The sequence below is a fragment of the Lygodium microphyllum genome, chromosome 8 (assembly GCF_053477565.2).
Source record: "Lygodium microphyllum isolate KBCC chromosome 8, Lygodium_microphyllum_v1.1.10, whole genome shotgun sequence".
NCBI lineage: Eukaryota > Viridiplantae > Streptophyta > Polypodiopsida > Schizaeales > Lygodiaceae > Lygodium > Lygodium microphyllum.
In genome coordinates this window covers 159,577,581-159,605,328 of record NC_141142.1, presented here as the reverse complement: position 1 = coordinate 159,605,328, position 27,748 = coordinate 159,577,581, and the positions used below count along the sequence as shown (strand labels likewise).

At 40.4% G+C, this 27,748-nt stretch overlaps 1 pseudogene; it reads right to left on the bottom strand.

The window, feature by feature from the left end:
• Positions 1-24,562: 24,562 nt before the first annotated feature.
• Positions 24,563-26,610, bottom strand: LOC148033064 (serine carboxypeptidase-like 42 pseudogene; annotated as a pseudogene).
• Positions 26,611-27,748: the final 1,138 nt, after the last annotated feature.

Sequence of the window (27,748 nt, the reverse complement as noted above, 5' to 3'; positions counted from 1 at the left end):
GTCTTTAGTTAGTAATCTTACTAACTTATTAATTGACTAACTAACTTTCAAACTAACCAACTAACTTTTATCATGTGGAAATATTACACTTGATGCAAGATCGAGCAACCTCAATTCCTCTTCATCAAGCTCCATCCTCCATAGCCGTGCGAGAGAAGAGAAGAGAAGAAGATGAAGAGAGGAGATGGAGAGCTTCTTCTTCTCGATCCCTCACTCTCACACACTCACTCCCTCACTCTCTCACACTCCCTCACTCCCTCACTCAAGCACACATAAGAAGGCAAGAAGAAGAAGAAGATTTTTGCCACACACCAAGAATGAGAGTTTTCAATAACTTTTTGGCTTATATACATGCCCTCTTTCCCTTGGACAGTCATCCCCTTTTTACATGGCCGCTAGGCCCTTTTTCCCTTTGCCCTAACTTCCTAGCTTAGTCCTACTGCCCATCCATGGTTACAAATTGCGTAGGAGGGAGCTTGCCGCTCTTTTATAAAGATTTTGGTTGCGCCTTTATATTTAGAGGTGGGCCTTTTTGCTTTTGGATCTTTTGCAGCTTCCATGGTTGCGCCTTGGACTCCTACTAGTTGTTCCCATGTTTTTGGATTTTTTACGGGTCCATTCCCTTGTGAGGTGCCTTTTCCTTTTTTTCACCTTGCACTTTTTCTCTTGATGCCTCTTTTTCCATATTCTTTACTCTACAGTAAACATTACCCCCTCCTAGCCGAGTGCCAGTCCCATGGCACTGTTGGGTGGTGAGTTGGATAGTAGTGATGGGGTAGCCAGGTGGCTTTTTGAGTTTGTATACAAGCCCTGGTTGAGGATGTGTTGGAGAGATTCATGCCTAAAATTAAAGATGGTGTTAGAGCGAGTCACTCCAGGGAGTTGGGTTGTGGTGGAGGTCTGCCTTTGAAATTGATGATGGTATTAAGGCAAACTCCTGTCTTAAGGTTGGCCATGGGTGGTTGGCCATGGATGGTTGGATCTACCGTTGATTAAAAATGGAGTTGGGTGGATCCCCTTTGGAGAAGCCAAAGATGGTGGACCTGTCCTCAAGGTTGAAGATGTTGTTGGATGGATTTTCCTCATTATGCTCTCTCTTTGATGCGGCACGATCTTAACTTGCAAGACAAAGTTGCACACTTCCTAAAGGGTGTGTCTACCTTACTGTGTAGTGCATGGTGCACGTGCTTGTGGAACTGGTAGATGGGTCCCTCAATGGTGTTCCACACTTGAGGACCCAGTTCTTGCATGGTTGTAAGTGCAATGTGTCGCTTAGAGAGACATGTCTTTGAAATGTCTTGCTCTTGATGTGCCCTAAGTATGTGCTGTGGGGGATGGGGCTAGGTATAAAACCCTAGGTGCAGTGATTGTGGCACTCAAGATGTTTTTGGAGGATCCAATGATTCCACTTTTTCTTTCTTTGTCTTTGTCTTTTTCTTTTTCTCTTCCTTTCTTTTTCTTTTTCCTTTTTCTTTTTTCTTTCTTTTTTCTCTTTTTTTGAGTAGATGATTATAGCCGGCATTTTGATGCAAGGGGTGCTCTTAGGCTCTACCTTGATCTTTGTAGGACGATTTGCGAGGTGGTCTTAGGGACTTAGTCAAAAAGGCATGGCTTTGCAAGTATTCCTTGATACTAGCCTTTACATTAAGATGTGTGGTTGACAAGAAAGGATGATTGCACCTCGTAAAGTAGCTATTGCTCATGTCCTCAAGGTTCTTCATACAAAAACAGGGAAGCATGGTTGCCCTCATCATGAGCCTAGCCATAGCTCAACTATCTATTCCTGAGTTAATGTCCACAAAGAGTGGGGGAAAGTGGGCTTCCTCAGCTACTGGCTTTTTCTTAAGTAAAAACCTAATGGTCCTAAGGTAGTTATAAATGCAAGATCTAGACACGAAGAGAAATCCTTAAGGAAGCAGTTGATGGATGGACGCAAGTCCCCTGCTTTGAAAGTCATGCATCCCTTGGCAGTCTCTATGTTGACATTGTAGATCTTTGGAAAGTCATATCTTCCATGCACATTCCTATCATAATCTACTCCATATCTGCGCGGGTAAGGCATGTAGATAGGATCATTTCGTTCCTCAGGTAGCATGCCACTGAAGGCCATCCATGTATCAAAATCGGTATCCCAAATCCTCCTCTGCCACTTTGGCTGTGCCTCGTAGCCTCGGACGGACTTAGGGAACTGATACACCATGTCCTACCAATAAACCATGGGCTCTTTCTCTCATTGCATGATTACGATACTTTGCTCCTTGACCCATCGGTTCACTAGGGTGTTGCCTAGGCTAATGATCCTTTCCACCACATTCAAAGGTAGGACTTGTTCCAAGGCTCGTAGGTGGAGGAAGGAGAACTTGAAGGGTCAAGATTGGAGTTCTTGCTATTGCTAGATGGTTAGCTCCTCCTGCAGCCAGTTGACGGGATGGTGATCCTCGTGTAGTGGCATGGGCTCATTAGGAAGCTGCTCTGGCCATGCTTGCACTCTTTGTTGGGCTTGTTCCACAAGTTCCTGTATTCTTCTTCTGGCAGCAGTGATGCGTTCAGGGACTTGGGCACCCTTTGGCTCTTCTGGGGGTAGGTTAGGCAAGGGTGGATTGGGCTCTTTGGTTTGCGGTTCTTCTTTAAATTTCTCGATGTCTTGTTCCATCATGGGTTGATTGGGGGTGGATGGAGCTGCTCTTGTTCTTTGAATCCAAGTTCGTTGAGCTCATCAGTGGAGAGGCCGGCTTGTCATAAGTAGCTGTGTTACTGCTCCTTAGTTATGCTTGTGCCAGTTGGGAGTGTGTGTTCTTGCAGGCCATACCTTAAGGCTGTGGTTGTCAACTCCAACTTCCTTTTCATTCTCTTCACCGAATCCTCCCCTTCAACTTTTGTGACATGAAGCATTGTGCTAAAAAAGGCTTGCCTTTGAGTGCATGAGCACACTTCTGTAGCTTCTGCCCTAGATTTAGTGAGCACTCTCTCACATTCCGCCACTACCAGACACTCTGTCAATCCTCACACTCTTTTAAAATTGTGCCTCTCCCATTGCTGTGCTTTCTCTTCCAGATCTTTCTTGCCATTTTCCATCTCCTGAGATAGCATCATTACTACATGTTGCTACTCATTCCACACTTCCAGCATTTAGGTTTTCTCTTTGTCTCGGTGGTTCAGCTGCTCTTTTGCTATCCTTGTACCTTGCTCAACCATTGTGAACTACTGGTGGGCTTCTGCGAGCCTTTTTGATAGATCTTTAGTAATTTGCGTGTGGCTTTCTAGCTCCGCTAAGGTGCTATATTCTTTCGGTCATGGCCATGGCTATTAGTGCCTCCACCTCTTTCCATGTTGTCTTGCAGGCTTCTGGTAGCTTTGTTTATGGCCTCTCCCTTCTCTTTTTCCACAACTTCTATTTCCCTCTCTAGTCTCCCTTGCTTCTCCATTGCTAACCACAACCAAAATACCATGGCATCTTCCTATTCTTAGTGTTGTTTTTCTGATGCCTGGTTGATTTCCTTATGGTTCTCCCATAGTTCTGCATTCATTTCCTGCAGGCGTGCCATTCATTGCTAGAGCTCAACATATTGTTGAATGAGCAACTTGTGGCCCCGCTGCTCGACGACTAGGTCTTGGGCTTCATCTTCTAGCCTCTGCCTTAAGTGTTCCTTCTTCTCTCGAGCCTCCTTTTCCTTGGCACTAAGTTGGTCTTTCATGTTTCGAATTTCTTTCTGATGTTCTGCGGCTTGCCGTGTCATCTCTAGCCTTGGTGCCGTAGACACTTCTCTTTCGGCCTCTAGTTCTACAGCCACGGCCTTCTTCTCTTCCTTAGCCTTCTCCAGCTGGGCTAGGAGTTCAACTAAATATGCATCATAATCCGCAACTAGGGGCATTGTAGGCGATGCTGTGGTGGTGGACACTTCCAACCTTTGCCTTTTTGGGTCTTGCCTAGACTCTATGTCTGCTGTAGCTGGCCTTTTGACTCCTGCTTTTGGTACCATCTCCTGTACTTTTGTGACTAAGAATGGTGTCCATGGCATGCTCTGGCTCTTGTGTTGTGGAGATGGTGGTGGCAATTTGAGGTGTGAGAGTTGAAGGGAGGGGGTGCAGCGGGGCTTTGCCCTTTCCTACAACAATTGTGGGGTTGCTTTAGCACTACCACTTGGTTCACCTTCGTGCCATTGGCTCAAGGTGGCCATTTCTTTGGCATCATGGGTCTCCTCTATAAACCTGTGCATGGCCTTGGCCATGCCTTCATCCTTCTTTCTTCTCAGCTCATCAGCCTCTTCTTTTGCTCTTTTTTTTCTCTCCTCCTCAGCTCTATGTGATTCTTCTCTCGCCCTCTTCATTTCTTCCTCCTCTTTCCTCCTTTGTTCTTCTTCGACACTTTTGGTGGGCTCTTTTTAGTTCAGCCCATCTCCTCCCTCCTTTATTGCTGGGGTTTTGTGGCCTTCTTCTTCCCCTATGCCCTGGCCTCCTTTTGGGTAGTCTGCACTTCCTGCTCTCCCTAGTCATTGTTGATGGTTCTCTTGGTGGATTGTTCTATGTCAGGGCATGGCAATTGATGGGGTGTCTCTCCTACCTCCTCTTTGACTGCTTCTGCCTCCTTTATTACTTCTTGGATGATTGCTGTCAAGACCCCGTCGAATCTGATTGTAGAGGCCTTAGAGGCAAGCTTCTTACATGCTGATCTAGCCATTGAGACTGGGAATTCCCCTCCTATTGGTGCAATTGAGTTCTTGATGGTTTTCAAGACTACCCATTCTAGTCCACTTCTTCAGGGGACCTTGCGGCTATGCTCTCTAGTAGTGGCACACCAATCCTATTCATCAATGTGTTGTACCTTTGTCCCAAGAAGAGAGCATGGGCCATCTTTGCTTGCATTCTTACTTCTGGATTTGGGATGTCTACCAGACTTATCTCATCCACCGTGTGCATATCATGCTTGTTCACTCCCAGCATGACATATACATCTCTCTGAGGGCATCTTTCTTTCTTGATGGCCAAGCCTAGGGCCTTCTCAATCATTGCAGCGCTTAGTGGTATCTCCACTTGACATTCTTCTTCTCCTTTCCCGACAGTTATTGTGCCGCAGTTCCTTGTATCATCGAAGCTCCTCACGAATTTTGTGCACATGCCGTAGTCCACCATTTACCCTACTTTCTCCATGTACTTTCGGAGGGCACACTTGTCCACCAATTGATTTACAACTGACTCTTCCAGTTTAGCTTCGTCCAAGTTTAGCGTGTGCTTGAAGGTGAATTGATTGAAGCCCTTTGTCTCGACACTCAAGCGATACCTAGTTTGCTCTTCTTCTGTGAAAGGGAGCTTGCCACCTTTACCTTGGCGTGCCATTTTGGATACCTATCATTTACCATAGTCCAACATTAGTATTCCTCTTTTTGGTACAGCAGGAAATTGATTTTCCTTCCATGAAGAGAATAAACAAGCTGAATTAGAGACAAGAAATTTTCTAACAACAACCTATTCACTCCAAAACAATTTTGACATTTTCTTTCCAACACTGTTTTTATTCTTTCCTGCTTTTAACTCTGATTAAGGATTTTTGTTGCCTTCTTGCCTATGTTTCCTTAATCATCTTACCCCCTCCCCCCTCCGGAAATGATGAGAATCCTTCCTAGGATTGAACATGGGAGAGGCAAGGGCATTTGAGCACAGTATGGTACTATCTACTTTGGCATAAGGCAATTGTAGAAATCAGGGTTGTATTCCAAGTGGCCATGATGATCAAGATTACGAGGGCTAACACATACTTGGGTAATGTAAGTTAGGATATCAGTTAGAAAATCACCCAAGTTAATGCGGCTATCCACATGTAGATCCTCTTCCATAAGGATGCGATCAATATAAGGGTGGGCCAAGACCCTGAAAGAGGTTGGTGCTATGTAAGTTGGGTCATACTCGGTTGTTTTAATTGCACATAGTTGCTCAGAGAATTAGTCATTACTTGGCAACCTTGTTTCTCCCATTGGAGGCATAGGTTACACCATTTTTGTAAGAACAATGAGTCAGAGTCAGGAAGGCGAGTGAGTTCCTCAAGCTCAACAGGTGACACATGCATTTGGGGCTTGCAGTATGATGTTATTAGCCGTTTGATGAGCATGTTCTCTTTCAAAATTTCACCATTATCAATCAACTCCTTTGCAACCTTGGGGAATTTTATGGTCATGATTTCGTATTCTTCCCACCAAGTGTAAGATAAGGAACGAACATCAGGGGCAAGGGGTTCATCAAGCAGGCTGAGGTCAAGTCTTTCATAGCTCCTAGTGAATGTGGTAAAGGTGTTATCCAAGAGCTTGATGCAAGTCACCAAGTCATCTCCCGTATTCTCAGCAAGGTCCTTGGAAACCAATAGAAATGAATGTCACTTGTAGGAAGGCCTAAGACCTACTGGTGGTTGGGGTGGAATTGAGCTAGACAATGATGGTTCGAGGGGTAGAGAACTAGATAGTGGTGTATCTAAGGGTAACTCCATAGTCTAATCCATGTGTCTAGTGCTGCTTTGGGGCACTAAGGGTGGCTCTAGTGGCATAGATGGTGTGTTGCCTTTCTCTTGTGCAGCCATACTGGGGTGCCAAGCTCTTTGGGCTTAGATGATTGCAGGGTATCAAGTTGCTGTTTTGGTTGATATATTGGTTGGGGTTTGATGACCAAAGCCGCCTAGGTTCTGTGGGTCTTGCAGCTTGAGTTTCGTGGGTTGTCACTACCTTAGATGGAGTGTGACTACTTGGGGGTGGGGTGGCAAGCGATGGCCGTGGTTGGGCTATGCTTCTAGGATTTCCCTTCTTGGGCACCCATATCTAGGTGTTGCATTCATAGTATCCTTGGACTCACAACCGTTTTTTTACAGGCATTGCATCAGGGGCATTGGTATGTTATGTGTCACCACTCTAGGATCCACTCCTTTGAGCTTTTCTAAGGACCAGACGAACATGTCCATTGTCCACGTACTCTTGAAAGAGCACAATGAGATTGGCCTCTTCCCCCTCAGTCAGGTCGTTAGCTATAAACACAGGTCAAGGCTTCTCACCTTCCCCTGACCAAGTTGACTTCCTTGACCTTGTTGGGTACCTCGATCGATTCCTTTGTCTGTCCTTTTCTTTTTGCCCCCAACAGGATCACTACCCTGCACCTTTCTTAAACTTCGTGAAATGTTTTGGTAGGTCCTACTATTTCTTTTGATATTTTGCCTCCAATTCCTTTGTCCATCCTCTCCTTTCTTCCTTCAATCGTCTACACCTCAGGTGGACTGGCAGGTCCCCCTTGGTGCGTTTGGTCCTAGGAGGTCAGGGTATTTCTGGGTCACTCTCCGTATTGACCTCCGATTTGGAATTAAACTCGCAATTCTCACTAGAGGAGACAATCTCCCCTGGTGGTCGTATCTTAGTGGGTGAGTCCATCCTAAGTAAGGGTGCTACTGGTGGTTGGGCTACCCCTACGTGTTCATAATCTAGTGCCCCCACATGCTCCAACCAAGAGCGATTGCACTCCATCCGCATGACTCCTCTCTCAATCCTATAAGCATTCCTTCTCTAGGGCTTGGAGTCTAGTCTGATTTGCTCTATCACCTTTCCCTTAGTGTCATACTCTAGGGTGTCTACTTCTTCCTCGCTTTCCTCACTAATGGAATGGAAGTCATCGTACTCATCATCGAAATCGGCTCCTCTTGGCTACTTGTCATCCCCCAGACTCTCTGGTCCTTCATTGGTGACTAAGGCCCAATTGTAGAGTAAGTTCAAATCATGCACCTTAGTTCATTTCCACTTAGGCTCATCCAATAGATCTCTAAGGGGCTTGAGATTAGCACGGGATTGCTGGTCAATCTACCTGTTAGGTATTCTAGGATCTTGTGAAGTTCCAACCTATTTCTAGGGATATAGAAAGAGATAGGCCTTGGTTGGTTGCTTGAGCTCTTGGCCATCATGCAGAGTGGCACCGTGGGCTCGTTCTTTGGCACGCTTGCAATTTTTCTAGCTTGTTTGTATGTCTCCTCTTCATCTAAGAATGGGAGATCGATGGTTGCTAGGACATGCATCCAATCCCACTCATCCTCAGGGCAAGGGATGCACTTCGTTAATGTCTCGTAGGATTTCTTTATTGGCACATAATCCTTGAGCATAGCAGAGATGGCATCTAGGTTGGTGGGGGTCGTCTTCCAAGTGTCCCCATCTTGACCCTCACTACTTCCATTCGATTTTTTAAGAATATTAGACTATTGCCCCAGTCTTCGACAAGTCAAGTATCCTAGGTCGGCCTAGCAGAATGTCATAGTCCACTCCCTTCATGACGATGAAGTTCACAGAGAACTAGACACCCACAATATTCATTGGATAATTCTTCAAGACTCAAAATGGCTTGACTTTCATCTCGTTAGCTAGAGTGATGTTGAACCTAGCAGTTGTGACAAGCAGGTTTCCCCAAGCCTGGAGCACAATATGGATCAACAAACTTACTCCTACCCTAGTATCTATGATTCCCTTCCATGTTATGTCTCCTAGGGCTAGGATAGGCAAGATTGTGTGCATCTCAGTGCCTTCCTAGAAGACATTGATGTGTAATGACTTTGGCATTGAGTGCAGCGTCAAGCTAGGTACCTGCATGACTATGTCATGATCCTACAAGTCAGTGGTTGGTAGCATGCTCCATTGGTTCTTCCACCCAATGTTTCAACTTGTGCCATAGCGTGGGGTGTTGCCTGAACAGGTCTCCTGAACTCAGAGTCACTAGGGTGGTCACTAATGTCATGAGGAGGTTGCTGGTTGCTTACATCTCTCCTAGGTTTGTGCTTCTTGGCCATTGGTCTTGACTGACTGGCCGGCCCATAGCATCTAAACTTGGCCTAGATGGCACTGCATGTGGCATGGGTGCATCTCTCAACCTTGGTCGTGTAGGTGAGACTGGTGTGCTCACACTAGAGAAATCCTCGATCTCATCCTCTAAGATAGGCCCAGTGTCCTTGAGGTCCTCTTGGGCTTCCTTTACCTACTCCTTGACTTTGGCTATTGCCTTGAGTTGGTGCCTAGGGTGAGGATACTCCCCTACTTTGGCACTCCCTTTCTCTTTCGTCTTTGGAGCAGTGGTCTCTACCTCTACATCCATGACCTTCTTGCTAGTCACTAGCATTATCGCATCCTCAGTCTTAAGTGTGACCTTTGCATCAATATTTTTCTTCCTTTCCTTTAGCTCTTCTTTCCTATTGCGGCTACGTCTAAGTTGCTAGGCCTAGCCAATGGTATGCCTCGTTGCTTTTTGTTTGTGCTTTGGTCATGACATGCAACGGGATGGGTGTATCCTCAATGTCGAATGTCTCAACTCTGAATAGCCCCAACGGGATGGGTGTATCCTCACTGTTGAGTGTCTCGACTCTGAATAGCCCCAAAGGCACTGATAGCATGATTGCCGAATGAGCTAGAGGATGGCTTCCTTCTAGGGCAATTAGTGAAGAGATGAGTGATGCCACACTCAACACGTTTGAGGTCAGCTTTTTCCCTATTCACTTGTTTTCTCTCTGGACAACATGATGAGATATGGCTTGGGTGACCACAAGTCCAACACAAGATTAGATCTTGGGTTGGCCCTGCGAATCCTCTGCCCCTACCTCTACCTAACTCCATCACCAGTACTGGTCGATAGTCCATCATGACTGGATTTCCCTCTTTTTTGTATGAGATGTAAGGGTTCACATAGGCTTCGTCTTCGTTAGGCTCCTCCACGTAATGGATTGGAGTCGGTGGATGGGTTACGTAGGGTCTTGGTGGCTGGATATGGCTGTCAGGTTGATCTCCATCCTAGGAATCGTTGGTTTCATGTCATTTGGTGCTAGGAGCGCCAGCTAGGCTCCTCTTTCAAATAAATTTGGTGGCCTATTCCCTAGGTACGATGGATTGTACAAACCGCGATATAGTGGACATTTCTCGAAAATACAAATTCTCCCAAGTTCCAAGACAAAAAATTGGCTGAAAAGGTGACCCTAACATAAATTAAAGATGAGGGACAATTAATGTCTGAGCTCTTTAATGAATTCAAGATTCTCTCATTAATCACATCTGAGCAACCAAATTTGGTATCTTCATTCTTTCAAAATCTCAACTAATTAACAACTTAATAATTTTCTTACAGATGCCTTTTTTGAAGCGTTTTTGTCCCTAATGCAATGATTGTTTATAAGAAAAAGATACTAGAAACTCTATAACACACGTGCTAATGCAAGTTTCAAATCAAAGTAACAAAGTGTCTATTGATAAAGCTTTTAGGAGGGTAGAAAATGTGAAAAGTATAGGTAATATGCACTTGATCATTTGAAACCAGGATAGTAGCAACTCTCGATTACTACACGTTCAACACCTATAGGTTACAAAAGTAACAACTCTTGATTACTAAATGTTCAACACCTATAGGTTTCAAAGTTAAATGTCTTCAATAGCAAGCATTGCAATAGTAGTAGCCTATTAGCCATTGCTCAACCTTGCACCAAGAACTACCACGTCTCAACTTCTTCCAATGCAATTGTGGATCCACAACAATAATAGCTCTTAACATCTACCAAAGCCATTAGTACAAGGAAGGAAGCCAAGAATGATGAGATCAAACCCACAAATTAACCAAATCATGAGTGTATTAGGCAAAAAGTCATTTATTTTAATAGATATGCCCAACTAAATAATATGAACCTCCTTTTGGACATAAACTTGACTAAGATATATGATCAATCGCTAAATTGATAAAGGCTCATCAAGTAGTACACCTACTCCCTTGCTTTAAACAAGTTGATGCAATGATATCATGCTCACATGAAATTATGAATTGATGGAGATGGAAGCCTTAGAGAAGAAATATTCACAACTTGGAAAACTTCTCCTTCTCACATGGAAAGGACATGATCATATTTATAGCAAAGAGATTACCATTACTCTGGAGATTAGAAAAAACCTACCATAGCTAAGTATATCGATCTCAACACTTCTTACTATACCTTGTTGATGGAACTCATGGAAGAGAATATTTAGGAGTTTGAGTGAAAAGCACAACTAAAAGTATGGCTCTTTCTCTCTAAGATACTTGCAAACATCTTGCTTCCAGAGAGAGAGAGAGAGAGAGAGAGAGAGAGAGAGAGAGAGAGAGAGAGAGAGAGAGAGAGAGAGAGAGAGAGAGAGAGAGAGAGAGAGAGAGAGAGAGAGAGAGAGAGAGAGAGAGAGAGAGAGAGAGAGAGAGAGAGAGAGAGAGAGAGAGAGAGAGAGAGAGAGAGAGAGAGAGAGAGAGAGAGAGAGAGAGAGAGTATAAGTTACTTTTTTGTTTACTTTAATGGATTGTTTAGCTTACACTCCACTTAAGCTTTATTGAAGCTCGATTTGTTGCTGGAGTTAGTCCTTGCTCATCCTCTAGGTTTAAACTATAATCAGTAAAATGTCCAATGGGTTTTTTAATCATCAAATATTGGTAACACTTGTTAGGACCTAAAATGGGCCCGATAGTGACTCTCTCACTCTCTAAGCTCATTATCGAACCTCACATAACCAAATGCCACGGCCTTGTGGCCAAAGCTACTAACAATAAGCTAGAAGACCTATTTTGACATTAAAACACTATGTTTTTGTAGTCCACTACCTACCTAATTGCCTAGCCTAAACTCCAAGTTGGAGTATGCAATGTAAGTTGTCTAGTACATCATGTATACGTAACACAAGCTCTTCCTTGGTGGCTGAGTTTTGTGGCCTCTATAATGACCGCCATGGGGAGAGACTCTTAGAAGTCTTGTTCTTAGTCATGCGTGCAATCTTGTAGTAAGTCCCATGGTTGTAAGTTTGCATTGACTAGTCATCATTAGGAGGAGTATGGATTCCAAAAGGGCCCATTACCTTGAGAGTTAATGACTTTCCTAATGACAAGAGATTTGAGGTGGACCAATGGGATAGGGGGTGGTGTGTATAATTTATTCACTCCCTTTTCCCCCTTGTCCCTACCACTTATAGGCTTGTCCCCCTATGTCCCCTTTCCCCCCCTTTTATCACCCCATATCAGGTGGGTCCCGCTAAGTATCAAAAAAGATAACCCAAAATTTGAAACCCCTCTCTCCCCTACCCTAAGAATCTCTTCTTTTGATATGCATAGTAAAAAATGACACTCCACTCTTTCTCACCTCAAATACCTTATGACCCATGAACCTCAATATCTTGGATGTACCTCATACACTTAGTCAAGGAAAGACAATTTCCATGCTTCGATATGTACAAAAGAATGCTTGAATACATGATGTGAATGGAATGTACTCAAGAATCTTTGATTAGAAAAACCATGTGCAAGTGCAACAAACATTCTTTCTAGTTTTTTCGATGTGTTTTATTTATATGTTGCAGTTTTGCTCCACAAACTCAAGGGCATTGAGTCTTTCTAACTCATGCTATCCTCGAGTATATAAATATCACAAGAATGACTTCCTCATGATAGGAAATAAAAGTCATTAGTTTTTAGTAAGATTTATTAGATGTGTAACTCGTTGGTTCATTTAAATTTTAATGAACAGTACTAGGGTCATCCCCGTGCTATCGAAATGCTTATTTTAGGCATAAAATTCTTAGTTTTTTAAATTTCTAAAATTGTACATGAAATGTTTATGTAGATTTACTTGATGACACTCTTATTATTCCCCACATTATTTGTATTTTTGATATATTTATATTTTTTATAATTTAACCTATTTATTCATTAAAAATAAAAAGTTAACGAATTGAAAATTTGATGTGCTCAAAATTAAGAGTTAACCTCCTTTTTCTCCCTCTAAAGTAAAATTTCATTTCAAGATCATTTACTATGAAAATGAACACACACGATTTCTGCAAGGAGAGAGAAAGATTGAAATTTCAACTTTTGAAATCCTTCATCTCATTGCATAAAATTCATACAAGTCAAAGCCTTTGATGAGTAGGCTCCATTTATGTAATCAAGTGCTTCAATCGTTTGAGAATCGGGGAGAGAGTACCCACATAATGATGTGCATGATGCAGTTCATCTTTTGCATTCTCTCTCCATGTTTTTTTTCTCTATTTTGGCTTCTAAAGGCTATTTGTTTTTGTATGGCTTGCAGTCGTTATTTCAAGCCAGATTGTGTCTGAAGTCCCCTAAAAACTAGGAATGCAAAGCTTATAGGATGATCTTGTATCCCATACATATGTCAAGGAGAAGACTCGGGTTCGATTCTTGCTATCTGCCTCCTTTGGATACAATCTACTTACAGCAAAGTCTCGTATCCAGAGACAAGGAAGGGCGTGGTAAACCACGACATGCTTTGGGGAGGCCTTTTCAAACTAGGAACTCCAGCCATGGCACCAAAAATGAGATATAAAGTGCCTATATCTTTATGGTTTATGGAAAACAGCCATCTCATAACAAAACGGTTCATTCCTGCAAAAGTGTTTTTCTTATATTTGGATATGTACCCCTTTCCCCCTCAAACTAAGGTCATTTTACATGCATTTGATATCCAAACATACAAAATTTATGCAAATATCATGGCTAGACCCTTTCTTGCTACTCGAAAACTTGACTTTGCACTTTGCTTCACCTTTGGCTTTAAGATGTCACATGCTTTGCACCTCAATCACCTTGCAAAATGGACTATATGTTAGACTTTTTTAAAACATTTTTGGCCTTTAAATCTTCAAAAACTACTCGCACCTCTTATAAAAATAACTTGAATTTTGCTCTTAAAATTACCATTGATTGGTGACCACGGGATAGGGCAACCTAGCCTGGTTAAATCCATGGACATGATCTGCCAAAACAATACAAAACATACAAGCACACTTGGTAGGCCAAGAGACAACTAGAGAACATAGAAAATATTAAGCATTCAGTCCCACAAACCATGGATAGGATGGCCAAGAGACAACTAAAGAACATATAAAAGATTAAACATTCAATCCCACAGGAGAGTGATTTAGAGAGATGCACAGTCTAGAGTCGCCATGCTATATGGAGACAAGGGATGATACAGCTCACCCCATTACTCATGTTGAAAATGTTAATTTGAGTATTTAGGTTTATAAAACTAAGTACTTGGCCGATGTGTTGCATGTATTAAATATTACAAAGAACCGAGATTGCATGTTCAATTCACATCTGATGGTTGTTATGTAGAAGGTCTTAAAAATGATTGCAACAAGTTGATTGCAAAAGAAAAATATGCTAGCAAATTGTTTACACTTGAATTAAGTCTACATGAAATGTATGCGACCATGTTTGTATAAGGTTCATATATTGTAGTTGATATTAGAATTCGACATTAAAGAGTTGGTTATGTGAATGTGAAATGACTAGAAGGCATGTAGTCAAAATAGATTGTGAATAGTTTGCCCAAGTATAGAGTTAATGAAATACATAAAGTATGTGAAGTATTTTAATTTGAAAAGCAAGCAAGACATTCATTTCCACATAAAAAGCATGTATACAAGAAGCCACTTGAATTGATATATTATGTTATGTGGATCCTATAAAGATTGCAACCTTGAGTGGTTGTTAGTATTAGATTTCCTTAATTGATAATCATACTCGCAAAGCATGGTTTACTTCATGCATGAGAAAAGTGAGGTGTTCACTCACTTTAAAAGCTTTAAGGCTTTCGTTGAGAAGGAGACAAGATTGTATATTAAATGTCTAAGGTCATATGGAGGAAGAGAATAAATCTGCAATGAGTTTTCTGTTTTTTTATAGAAAAATGGTATATCGAGATAATATACATATAGATATACTCCATAGCACAGTAGAGTTATTGAGCAAAAAAATAGCCATGTTGTGGAGGTGGCTCGTGCATTGATGTCATAAAGAAACTTGTCTCATTACTATTGGGTTAAAGTAGTTGCTAATGATGTATAGGGGAGTTACAATAAAAAGTTGATGTGGAGGATCTCGTTATGTGGATAAGAATCATTCAAATTATGTACAAGCTTCATATGGCCTTGTATAGACTGAGGATATCACTATGGACCGAAAGATTATGGGTAGCCTTATATATTTGATGATCACTAGACTAGACCTAAACTACACAATTGGTTTGGAGAGTTAGTTTATACAGTCTCCATGAAAGCCACACTTGGATGCAGTATAGTGTACATCACACTATGTCAAGTTCACATTGGATTATGCCTTATTCTATGGTGCAGGCATACAATTGGACTTGTGTGGTCACACAGATGTAGATTGGACTCATAATATTTCAAACAAGAGATCTATCAGTGGTTTATACTTTTCTTTGGTAGTGCTAATGTTACTTGGAGCAGCCAGAAATAGTTGACAATTGTGTTGTCTGGTATAGAGGTAGAGTACAAAGACACTATAATTGCAACATGTGAGGTAGCTTGGTTACACAAGCTACTTGGTGATTTGGGGATGCATCACTATAAGAAGATTATCATCTACTATTTTAACCTTAGTAGCATTCAATTAGCTAGGAATCCAATGTATCATGCACACACTAAACACATAGAAGTCCATTATCATTTCATTTAGGAGTGGATTTTATAGGTGATATTGACTTGGTTTATGTCAACATAGAGGATCAAGGTGCTGACATTTTCACCAAGGCCTTGGCAACAACAACTGAGAATCATTAACACTTTAGGACTATGCTTCGAGTTCATGAGCTCATGCTAATGTTGAGAGGGAGTATTGAGATATCAAGCTCTATATGAGTTGGCATCCATCTACTACATGCCTTGGTCATGTGGCAAGATATTATTCACTGGTATGTTAGGTGATTGACATGAGGATACACCAATGATTCTATAATAGGGCTACATCTACATAGTCCATCCTTAGTTTTGGCACATTTATTGTGCTACCTCTTCTTTTCTTAGTGGATTCATACTTAGTAACTGTATATACATACATTGTGGTACTTTCATATTAGTCTTTTATCATGTTGTAGACTTAGTTCTTTTGTGTGGAAATATAAGAAAAAAATAGTAGATTTTTGCCCTATCTCTCTATGTGTGCTCAAGCCTTCATTGCTTTTGTATGTGTGCTCTTAGTTTCTTTACCTCTCTTCTCTCTTGTTTGTTTTCAATCAGGATCTAAAATAGGCTTGATAGTTGCTCTCTCACTCTCTAGGCTCACTATAGGACCCTAACACAACCAACTCACACTTCCTTGTGGCCATCAGCGCAATGGGAAATAAGCTAGAATATCTCTCTTAACAATAAAATGCTACATTTTTTAAGTCTACTTCCTACCTAATTAATTGGCCCAAACTCCAAGCTAGAGTGCCCAACATAAGATGTCTAGTACACCACATATGATAGGTCCTCCCTAGCAGCTGAGTGTTGTGGCCTCTAATATACAAGCATATTTCACCAATTAGGGATTTGATATAGTGACGCTCATCTTATTTCACAAACCATTACACTTACTTCACTCTTCCTTACCTCAAATCCCTTATGGTCCATAAATCTCAACAACTTTCGATATACCTTATACACTCAATCAAGAAAAGACATGCATGGTTGTATGTAAAAGAATACTTGAATGCATGATGTAAATGAAATGTGCTCAAGAATATTTAATGAGAAAAACCAAGTGTAAGTGGAGCAAACATTCTTTCCATTTTTTTCCATGTGTTTTATCTATATGTTGTAGCCTTGCTTTGCAAACTCAAGGGCATTGAGTCTTCCTAACATATACTATCCTCAAGCATATAAACAATACAAGAAAGACTTTCTCATTATATGAAATAAAAATCATTAGTTCTTAGAAATATTTATGTATGACTCATTGGTTCATTTAGATTGCAATGAATGGCACTAGGGCTCCCTATGCTATTACAACATTTATTTTATACATAAAAACCTTAGTTTTTGTGATTTTTGAAATTGTAGATGAAATACTATTGTAGATTCTAAAATTTTATGATATTTTTAGTATTTTATACTTATCAATATTTTAAATAATATTTAATATTTTCTCTTTATTTTTATATGTTTATTCATAAAAAATAAAAAATAAAAAATAGTAAACAAAAAATTTCAAGCATTGAAAATTAAGAGTTAATCCTCATTTTTCTCTCTCTAATTTTTTTTTCATTTCACCATCATTTACTATGAAAATCAACACACTTACTCATAGACCACTTCCACCTTGTAACAGACATGTTGCTTCATAAGAGAATCAAGGTCGGGGAGGCTTCTTGCAAGTTGCTAATACCCTTGGAAAACTCCCTTGTGCTTTAGCAACATGTTTCAATCATTCTTCATGACCCATTTATCTCTCACACTTGCATGCCCCTTCTCCCTCTCTCTCATAAGAATAAGCATTTTGCATATATATAGAGAGAGAGAAAGACTAGATTTTTGCAAGGAGAGAGAAATATTAAATTTTTACATTTTAAAATCCCTCATCTCACCACGTGAAATTTACATTTTACCTTTTTGCAAGGAGAGAGAATGATTAAAATTTTATATTTTGAAATCCTTCATCTCACCACGTGAAATTGATATAGGATTGAAGCCCTTGATGATGAGTAGGGTCCATTTTTATAATCAAATACTTCAATGGGATGAGAATTTGGGAGAGAAGATCCACATAATGAGACACATGATGGCATTCATCTTCATGTATTCTGTGTGTGTGTGTGTGTCCTTTTTCCTTTTTTGGCTTTTCAAGGCTATATCTTTTGATATGTGGATATGCAACCCTTCAAAATTGGTAACTTATTAACCATATATTAGTTTTTCACTGTTTTTTCCTCAAACTAAGGATATTTTGCATGCATTTGATATCTAAATACATAGATTTTATGCAAATATCATAGCTAGAAACTTTCTTACAGCCTACAAGCTTGACTTTGTGCTTTACTTTATCTTTGGCTTTAAGTTATCACATGCTTTGCACCTTGCAAAATGGACTAGATGTGGGGCTTCTATCTACATTTTTGGGCTTCAAATCTTTAAAAACTACTCTTGCCTCTTATAAAATGACTTGAATTTTTCTTTTAAGATCGCCTCTCAATACTCTTGTAAGGTATAAAGTATCCTTTGGTCTCAATAACTAGTCAAGTTGACTTTTGATGTCTTGTCTAGGAACTTTTCTATTCATAGTCCTCTACCATAGGTTTTAGATCAAACATCAAAATGTGGGATGCCAACTCCTCCTAGTCTTAGTGAAATCTAAGTGCTTATTTCAGCCCATAGAGTGCCTTCTTTGGCCTACACATATATGTGGGATGCTCTAAATCCTCATAACCTGTTGGTTGCTCCATCACCATACAAGCAAGCATTCTTCACATCCATTTGCTATAATTGCCATCCTAGTAAATGGACTCAATGTCTCCTCATATCTATGCCATATATTTGTGTATAACATTTTGTAACCAACTTGGTCTTATACCTACTAATAGAACAATTTGCATTGTGCTTTATTTTATAGATCCACTTATAGCTAATAGCTTTCTTACCTTTGGGCAATGGTACTAGATTCCAAGTATTGTTGGCCTTTAATGCAGCCATCTTCTCATCCATTGCTACATCCCAATGAGCATGGCCAATAACCTCATCAAAATAAGTGGGCTCAATATCCTCAACTACCTTTATATAATTGCGAGCTGCATAACCCTCAAACTCAAATATTCTAATAGGATATCTTATCTTGCTAAACTTGCATATAATGTCACTCAATGAATTCTTCACATTACCATGTGCTCTCTGTAAGCCTAATGTCTTTATTGAAGGAATACAATGCTCCTCATCCAAGTTTTTTGAGCCATTAGAGTCTCCATCAAGAACAACATGACTAGTAGATGCATTATTTTACTGTCTGGCACTTTCTTCTTTTCTTTATCATTACCTACAACCTCAAGGAAGTTACTATATGTATATCCTCTACATCACGTGCGTTCAAGGCCTATGTATAAATATCCTTATCTGTGAAATTTTATTGAATAAAATGTAACTCTTTTCAATTCAATTTGTAAATAGCCCCTTTATATTAAACCCTTCTATATGTAAAAATTTTATAAAAATAACATTTAAAAATACTTTATTTTGAACCCATGTGACACACACATATATTCATGAGTAACTTACCCGAGCCTGTAACACTAGTAGATGCACTTGAAGACATATGGTTGTTTCTTATCTCCCAGTGACTATAGATATACTATTAGATGACGTCTTTGGTTTACTTATCTCCCAATGACTATAGACCTACTATTAGATGATGTCTTAGTCTACTAAAAGTCTATGATTTTTACTTTTGTGTTTGCACATGACTATTTTGATTATTATCATCCAATGCATCTCTACTAGATATATATCAACTACTCATCTCATAAAAAATAACATCTCTACTTACTTGAAACTACCTCGTAACATGGTTATAATAACGATACTCTTTCTACTCAGTAGATATCCAATAAAAATATATATTTTTAGCCTCGGAACCCAATTTCTTCCTTAACTCATTAGGCACATGAACATATATCATACATTCAAACACTTTCAAGTGTGATATATTAGATTTTTTATATCTAAAATATTTCTCATGAGTCATAGCATGAACTACTATAGCACCTGTAGAAGATCTATTTATAATGCAAATAGTAGTATGAATAGTCTCAAATTAAAAATGATTGGGTATATTTTTTTAAATCATCAATGTCAATATAACTTCTGTAATATGTCTATTTTTACTTTATGCAACCTTAATTTATTGTGGAGTATATCTTAATGTAAATTGTTGCTTTATCCCATGAGATCTCAAAAATTTATTGAACTCATTAGAGATGTATTCTCCCCCTCCATTTGACATAAAGTCCTTAACTTTTAAGCCTATTTCTATTTCAATAATAGCCTTGAAAGTTTTGAAGTGCTTAAACACTTTTCTCTTTTCCTTCCATAAAATATACCTAGAGTTTTTGAAAGCAATCGTCAATGAAAGTGACAAAATACTTACTACATCAAGAAGATATACATTATAGGTAGACCCCAAGAAATTTATATGTATCATATCAAGTATATTCTTGCTTATATCTCTGTCATACAAAAACAGTTGCCTTGTTTGGTTCCCAAACTAATATACTTTACAGACTTTATGTAATTCTATAACTTTGAATATAGATAAATCTATAACCAATCATTTCAATTTTATCGACTTTAGCCTTTGTAGATTTATATGTCTAAAGCATTTATACTATATTTCAATATTTACAACCATGTATTTGTCTTTAATATACATAGCAATGTTTATAGCAAGAATTCTAACATCCAAAGTAAATATGTAGCCAATTCTGCTTTCTCTCGCACAACCAACTTGTACTTGTCAAAATCTTCAACAAAATATTCATTTGTATTAAATCTAATATGTAGCCCCCCTTGCTCTACCATTTGATCAACAGACACTAAATTTTTTATGATGGATGGCACAGATAAAACATCCAGTAAACACTTTATCTAATCATCATGCAAGGACAAATAACAAATTTTAGTATGTAAAATCAAATAATACAAATCTTCACTCGTCTCCATATAATATGGACTTAGCAAATCTCGCATCTATCTAAACCATTCAACATGATTGATTATATGATTAGATGTACTAGAATCAACATACCATATATAATTACATGTCCCATTTTCTGTAATAACATTCATCATATGCCAAAATAATAAATAAACACACATTTTTATCATCATTCTCTTGAAGATGATGCACAATTTCCTTGCTTTAACTTACAACTACCAATGTCATCCTTCTTATTAAAACAATGAGTTGCAATATGACTTATTCTTCCATAATAATGACAAACAATATCAAAATTATTAGAATATCTATTCTTCCATTCACCTCTTCCTTTAAAGTTTTCTCTACCTCTATAATTACCATGGCTTTTCAAAATCTACATATCACCAAATTGTTAATTGAACCTGTTTTGTTAGTTACCACTGGTATTACCCATACCACAATCTCTTAAAGAGGAACTGTCATGTCTTCTTGAAGTTGAAAACTTGGACTTGTTCACCACTCCTTTTAGATAATTCACCCTACATATTGGCATCTTTAGTGATCATGAGAGAGACTAAATGGTTAAAATTTAAAAATAACTTCCATGCATACATAAAAATAACAAAGGATTTTCATGTCTTCTCATTATTAAGGCCACCCAAAGTAGATTAAATCAAATTATCATCATTAGGCATTGCATCAATAGCTGCTAAGGTATCTAAAATGCTACTTACTTTAAAACATACTTATTTAGAGATATCTTCTCTTTCTCCAAAGTATCTAACTCTTACTCGAGTTGAATCTTTCATGCCTTTGTATCAAATATATTCTTGAAGGTTATTCAAGCTGTATGTGAACTTTTTGTATTTCTACTATTTCCTAGCATAGTGTTATCAATCACTATAGATAGCTCATACATCACATTTTTGTCTTTTGCATTCCATTCTTTCCATGCCTTTAATTCTTCTATAGTCGTAGGATCACTTAGCTTTTTTTTATTTTCTTCACCCAAAACAAACTTGAAGTTGCACTTTCCAATAAGTTCCTCATACGAAATTTCTATGACATATAATTGTTCTTATTTAGCTTCTCAATAATTGGATTTCCATTGTTCTCAACCATGACGTAAGTAAGTACCAAATAGCAAGAAAAACATCCATAACCGTTCATAAAAAGTACATAGCAATAAACCAAGCAACATTTTTCACTGAATGCTCAATAAAACATAACAATTTGTAACTTGTTTGTAGATAAACCTTACGTTTGTGTTTTGACAATCACCTAAGAACTTAAAGATTTGAAATTTGTAACATGTGTACCAGAGAACAATTGACATGGCCAAAATTATAGTATATCCTAAAACTGTTGTCTATAACCCTAGAGAGCTAAAATGGGGTCCAAAATGACCTCTGATGGCTAAAAACACAACAGGAAGGCCTTAAAGGGCTTATTCGTAGAATGCATACTATTATGCTTTCTCACTAAATCTCACAGTAGTTTGAGATTTTTTTTGGCCATGCTTCATGTGTCTCCACAAGCATCATCCAAGAGAGAAAGAATGAGAGAGCTTCTTATTATCGATTGCTTATTTGCTTAAGTCCTTACTCCTATCTCACTTTACCCTTCAAAACTAGCATCTCTTAGTGGCATTGCTCTAATATCATGTCACAAATAGCATGGTGGGGAGACTTGCTTGAGCTATTGCATCAAATACACACAATACACTCAAGAATACAAGAAAAGAGATGTCAACCAAAATATATTCTTTCAGGTTTTTCATCCTTCCTCACACAATACAATGTACACAAAGTAAAGATAAGATACAATATAAAGAAAAGTGGCCTATTAAGTCAAACAGTGCATATTGACTATATTAATTGACTGATGTTATAACTATGTCAACTATAGATAGGTGTAACTAATAAATATAATAAGTGATCAATCAATGGCCATGTGAGAATCATAATGACCATCAATGTGCTAATTTTTGACATACAAACTTATCTAAGTAGGCGGTCCATCATTAACATTCGCACGTGTTGAGTTTGCTATCTTAACATAATAAAAGCAAGAGAGTGAAATTCACGACGAGTCTACCTTATGGATAGGTTGTCTCCACGAGTCGAAAGGCACTAAAATTAGGCAAAGGTCATCTTAGATCTCGATCAATACCATTTTAGGGGGGATCAGAGTTGAATTTATACCCTATGGGTAGAGGGTGAACATGCATTACTTCCACTCATTTTTTACTCGCTATAAACCAAGTGTAGAATTGATATGCTTCAACTGTTTAAGTTGACTTGCAATGGCGAGTGGAGTTGATACTAGGTGAACTCATAGTTGACCTTAGTCTAGTATAGGAACCCAGGTCGATTCTTATGGACTATGGCCAAAATGTTCTGTTGTGAATTGGAATCAAGCAAACCTAGGTGACAAACTTCATGTTATTGTGAGGAGTACTACACGGTGTCACGTAGGATTATCTATTGATGGGGTGTCACTTAGGATTATCTCTTGATGGGCCACTAAAATCGTGTTATTGAGGGATTTTCATTAGGGCATGTTACAAGATGGTTAGTATTAAGTAAGACTTAGATTTGATATTAGACATGAAGATATCATAGAGCATCTTTTATCATTTCCATGAAAATCACATCTTATTAGTCAAAAAGTGAAACAATGCCTTTTCTAAAAATAGTAGCTATGTCTAGAAGCCCTATTCCTGATTATTATAACTCTCTTAGAGGATTGAAATTATGCACACATGTTCAAGTTCCAAAAATACATCTATAATTGTAACAAGAACACACCCCACAACCATTCTAACATTTGATGTAGTATTCATCTTGTTTTATGAATATTTGCATTGTGATTTATGGTTATTTTTAGTTATTGGCTACATGCATGTGTTAGTTTCTTGCATAATTTCTATCTTATCCACCGAATCCTCATCACTAAATTACACAAGGAATTGGCATGCCATTATGAAGCAATTATCTCAATAAAAAACTAAAATGTAACTCGTTATTTGATCCTCTTATGAACTTTTTAAAAATATATTGTGCATATTGAATAAGTAATTTATTATACCATTCACCATTCATTGTGCTAATTAGTGCATACTTTGAGGTAAGCATCTTGCTTTACCAACATTAAGCATGTGGCATTTGGTAATGAATTTTGTGAGCAAAATAGCTATTGATGTATGTGCTAAGGTCAACGTTAGAAAATGCTCACATCTAAAAGAAAGAAAATACATATACTCAAAGACAAGTGTATCCATTGACATGCTTGAAAAGTGAGAGCATGAACTTGACTACGTTCTAGAGTTGGCTATGTTTCACAAAAGCCCCTCTCAAAATTGTGTGATATTTCAAAATACATTCCGAAAAATACGTACTTTTGGTTATACTTTTTCACAACTATAAATGAACATTGATTCCAATTCCAAATTCCTCATCAATGTGATACCAGAATATGTACACACAACTCATCTCATTGATTCCAAGTTCAAATTTCTCATCAATGTAAGATGAATCTGCACACACAACTCATGTGTAAAACCTAGCATAGTATCTACTAAGCATATAATTACATGATCATGCCATTTTAAAAATTAAAAAGCCAATTTCAAACAAATAGAAATATGAGGCAAACGCCTACATATAATCTCTCTCTCTCTCTCTCTCTCTCTCTCTCTCTCTCAAGCCCCTATGGGTCCCAATGCCTTAGGTTGGCCACACACACACACACACACACTCTCTCTCTCTCTCTCTCTCTCTCCACATCATGGTGGGTAGATGTAGTGATTCGTGGGGAACAACCATGTACGAGAGAGAGAGAGGGAGACTCATAAGGGAGTATTTAAAAAAAAGAAGACGAATGTTTATTGAGTTCCATTCACATTAGATCTTCAAATTTATCAATTCGGACTAGGTACAAATTACACATAAACCTCTAAAACATGGATCAATGTCACCATTTATACTTCCAACTATTCTAGAAATCTACTTTAGTGTATTTTAATGAGATTTAAATACAGAGAGGAGGATGCAAGCACAAATATAACACTTATTGTTTATTGAATAAAATATATCATGTCACATAAAGGAAATGAACTCTTGAAAAGGCAAGTGTTAGACCCATCTAAGTAGGTGTGGATCACTTTGTACTCATGAATTGAGAGAGAGAGAGAGAGAAAGAGAGAGAGAAGGAGGGAGGGAGGGACTCGGGAGCCTGCGTGAGAGTAGCGCGGAGCGATAATGAACTAATTGTGTCTGGTAACGCCCACACATAAGCGTCCATACATCCTTCTTTACGTGCATGTGAATTGTCGAAAGCCATTCACGCATCACGTACACACAGCTAGACACTCTCACCCACCCGCAGGACAAATGGTACTTGAATATTTTTGTCCGACATTAAATAGACTCGAAGAAGAAGGTCCACACGCCGAGTCCATATTGACGATAGCCTGTGGTGCCATATAAATCAGCACGTGATAACGATGTCAATGCTTGGAAGGTAAATTGGGCTGTGCGGTGGAAGGTGATTCGGGCTCTTTGGTAGGCAAGGAAGTGCCTGACAGGAAGCTTCGAAAGTAGGCGAGAGCTCGAGCAGGCTGGGTCATGGGCACCATGTGACCTGCTCCTCTGACGGTGGCGAAAGTGAGGTTGCGGCCATACTCGATGGCCCAGCCACCTACCTGACCATCCACGAACCAGGCCTTGTATGGACGCGTGACCGCAAGGTGCAGGCTCCGGGCGAGGCGGTCCACATTGGTGCGGGTGCCGGAGAGGGGGATGACGGAGTCCAGGTCTCCGCTGTAGACCCAGAGGCGGACGCCATGCCGGAGGATCTCCTGGAGGTAGGGCTGCATGTAGCTGGGGCGATAGTCATCGGTGTAGTTGAGGGGTGACCGGCTGCACAGGCTCCAGGCGTAGGGCACGCGTGTGACGTTGGCGTGGAGGGCCCGCTGCACTTGCGGTAGGTTGAGGTAGAACTCCGTCTCGGTGTCGGAGCAGACGTCGACCCCGAGGCTGACGTGCCGGCGAAGGCGGCGGTGGAGGCGGAGCTGCTGCTGGGCCGCTGCGGAGTAGCAGACGTCCAGGGCGATGTCGTAGTTGTCGACGAAGCCGCCGACGGAGCGGGCGGCGTCCTCGAGGGAGCGGATGCAGGCCAAGCTGACCGGGGCGGAGGAGTCGTCCGAGAAGTTGCAGCGGGCAGAGATGGCGGCGAAGGTGGTGTCGGCGATGAGGCCGTGGGACCACCAGAAGGAGAAGGTGGCAGCGGTGTCGGTGAAGTCGTCGAGGAGGGGGTTGCCGACGGCGACGCCCTGGAGGTTGATGACCTGGTCGGCACCCTCGCTCTCCACGTGGCTTGTGCGGTTGTTGTGCGCCAGGATCAGCGTTGCCAGCTGCGGCACGTAGTGCCCCGCGTAGCTCTCCCCCGTCAAATATAACGGCCGCGCCGCGTACTCCGGGAACTTGCGGAACCACCCCAGCATAAACCTCAGGTTGTCCTCCGCCGTCAGGCGGTCGTTCGTCCTCAAGTCCGCCGTCGTGTTGCTGTACGAGAAGCCCACCCCCGCCGGCGACTCCAGGAACAGCATGTTGGCGGCCTTGTTCCATGAGAACGGGTTGGCCTCCAGGCCCCGGGCGTTGGCGCTGGGACGGAACGGCCCCAGCTCCTGGAAGGCCCCGTTGCCGAGAGACGAGCAGCCGGGGCCCCCGTTAAGCCACAGCACCAGCGGCTTCTCCTCTTGGAGGTCCTGCGCCTCCGCCAGGTAGTAGAAGAGGGCTCTCCCCTTCCCCTCGTCCACCGTCACGTACCCCGCGTACTGCCTGAATCCCACCCTCGGCTGCCCCGGCAGCTTCCTCACAAGCTCCTCCCTCGGCCCTGCCCGCGCCCCCTGCGCCAGCAGCACCAGCAGCAGCAGCACCACCATACTGTTCACCACCATCTTCAATGCCGGTGGCAGTGCTGTTTGCCTGTGCAGCTCTCTCTCTCTCTCTCTCTCTCTCTCTCTCTCTCTCTCTCTCTCTCTCAGAAGTCCGCCAGCTTTTTCTTCTTTCAATTCCTTCCCTTGTAAGTTGTCGTCCCTTCCAGTCATTTAATAAAGAGAACTGTGTACCGAACTAAGGCTATCAAAGCAAAATCGCTTTGTCTGCTTTCTTTTCTAGCCGCTTTTTGCCTTTCCGTTGGCTTTGCAACAGTTTTACTGATTTGTTTTAGCGAAGGCGGCGATCACTCGAGTCTGGAAGCACTCGATGAAAGAATGTAGCGAGCGTCACAGATTGTATCGGCGATACGAGGCGTAACCCCCCTCAACCCACGTAGGAGTACCAATCCGAATCATCCAAGACATTGACAATCATATCATTGGTCTTATTTTACAGACATGAACAGATAGAGTAATGACTAAGAACCAGGGCACATCTACGTAAAATCTACTTCCACAAGTCCATGTAGTTGAGTTTAGTAAGGCATGGATGGTTTATTTAACTCCTCCCTACCCATGTGTCAGCACCTTTGAGAGTTCATGGAATACCTCCAATTTCCAAAAATAGTGGTTCTTCATGAACTATCTCCATGAACTAGCTAGAGTTAAAACACACGGTAGTCGTTTAATGGTAAATGTTATGTTCTCTCTCCTCAAGTCTCCTTTCCCTCACCCCTCTCTCTCTTCTAAAGGGCTATCTCTCTCCTCATGATGTCTCTCTCTCCTAGTTAGTGGAGGCGAGGCCTACATAAAGTTTGCAATTGTGTAGTTGCTATACTTTAAATTCAATTTGTACACGCCCAAGTCAATGGTCTTGCGTGTTGTGCAACTATATCCCTACTATCCAACTGGCCTAGCATGGATGAGGTATTCTCTCGCCTTATGGATTACTAGATTCCAAGTGAGTGTTATACTTGAGCCCTACAAATCACATTTATTTTTGGCTTCCCAAAGGGACTGTAGGGTTATGTTATGAGTTGTACTAAGACCTAGCTCCTTTGTTTTATCTTGACCCTCAAATGTACTTGCTATCTTTAGTTGCAGGGTTCAATGCATTAAGAACAATGTAGAATATACCTAATAATGAGTTTGAAGGCATGCCCTTTGATTCCTTCCTAAGCCAACTTTAACGATTTTGAGAATTTCTTGCATCTGTTGTATTCCTCAAAAGGCATAATTCTAGTAGGGGCCATCCAAAAGCCAACTTTGAAGAAACCTTTTCTAACTAGGAATCTTCCTCTTCTCCCCAAAGTTACAACAAGT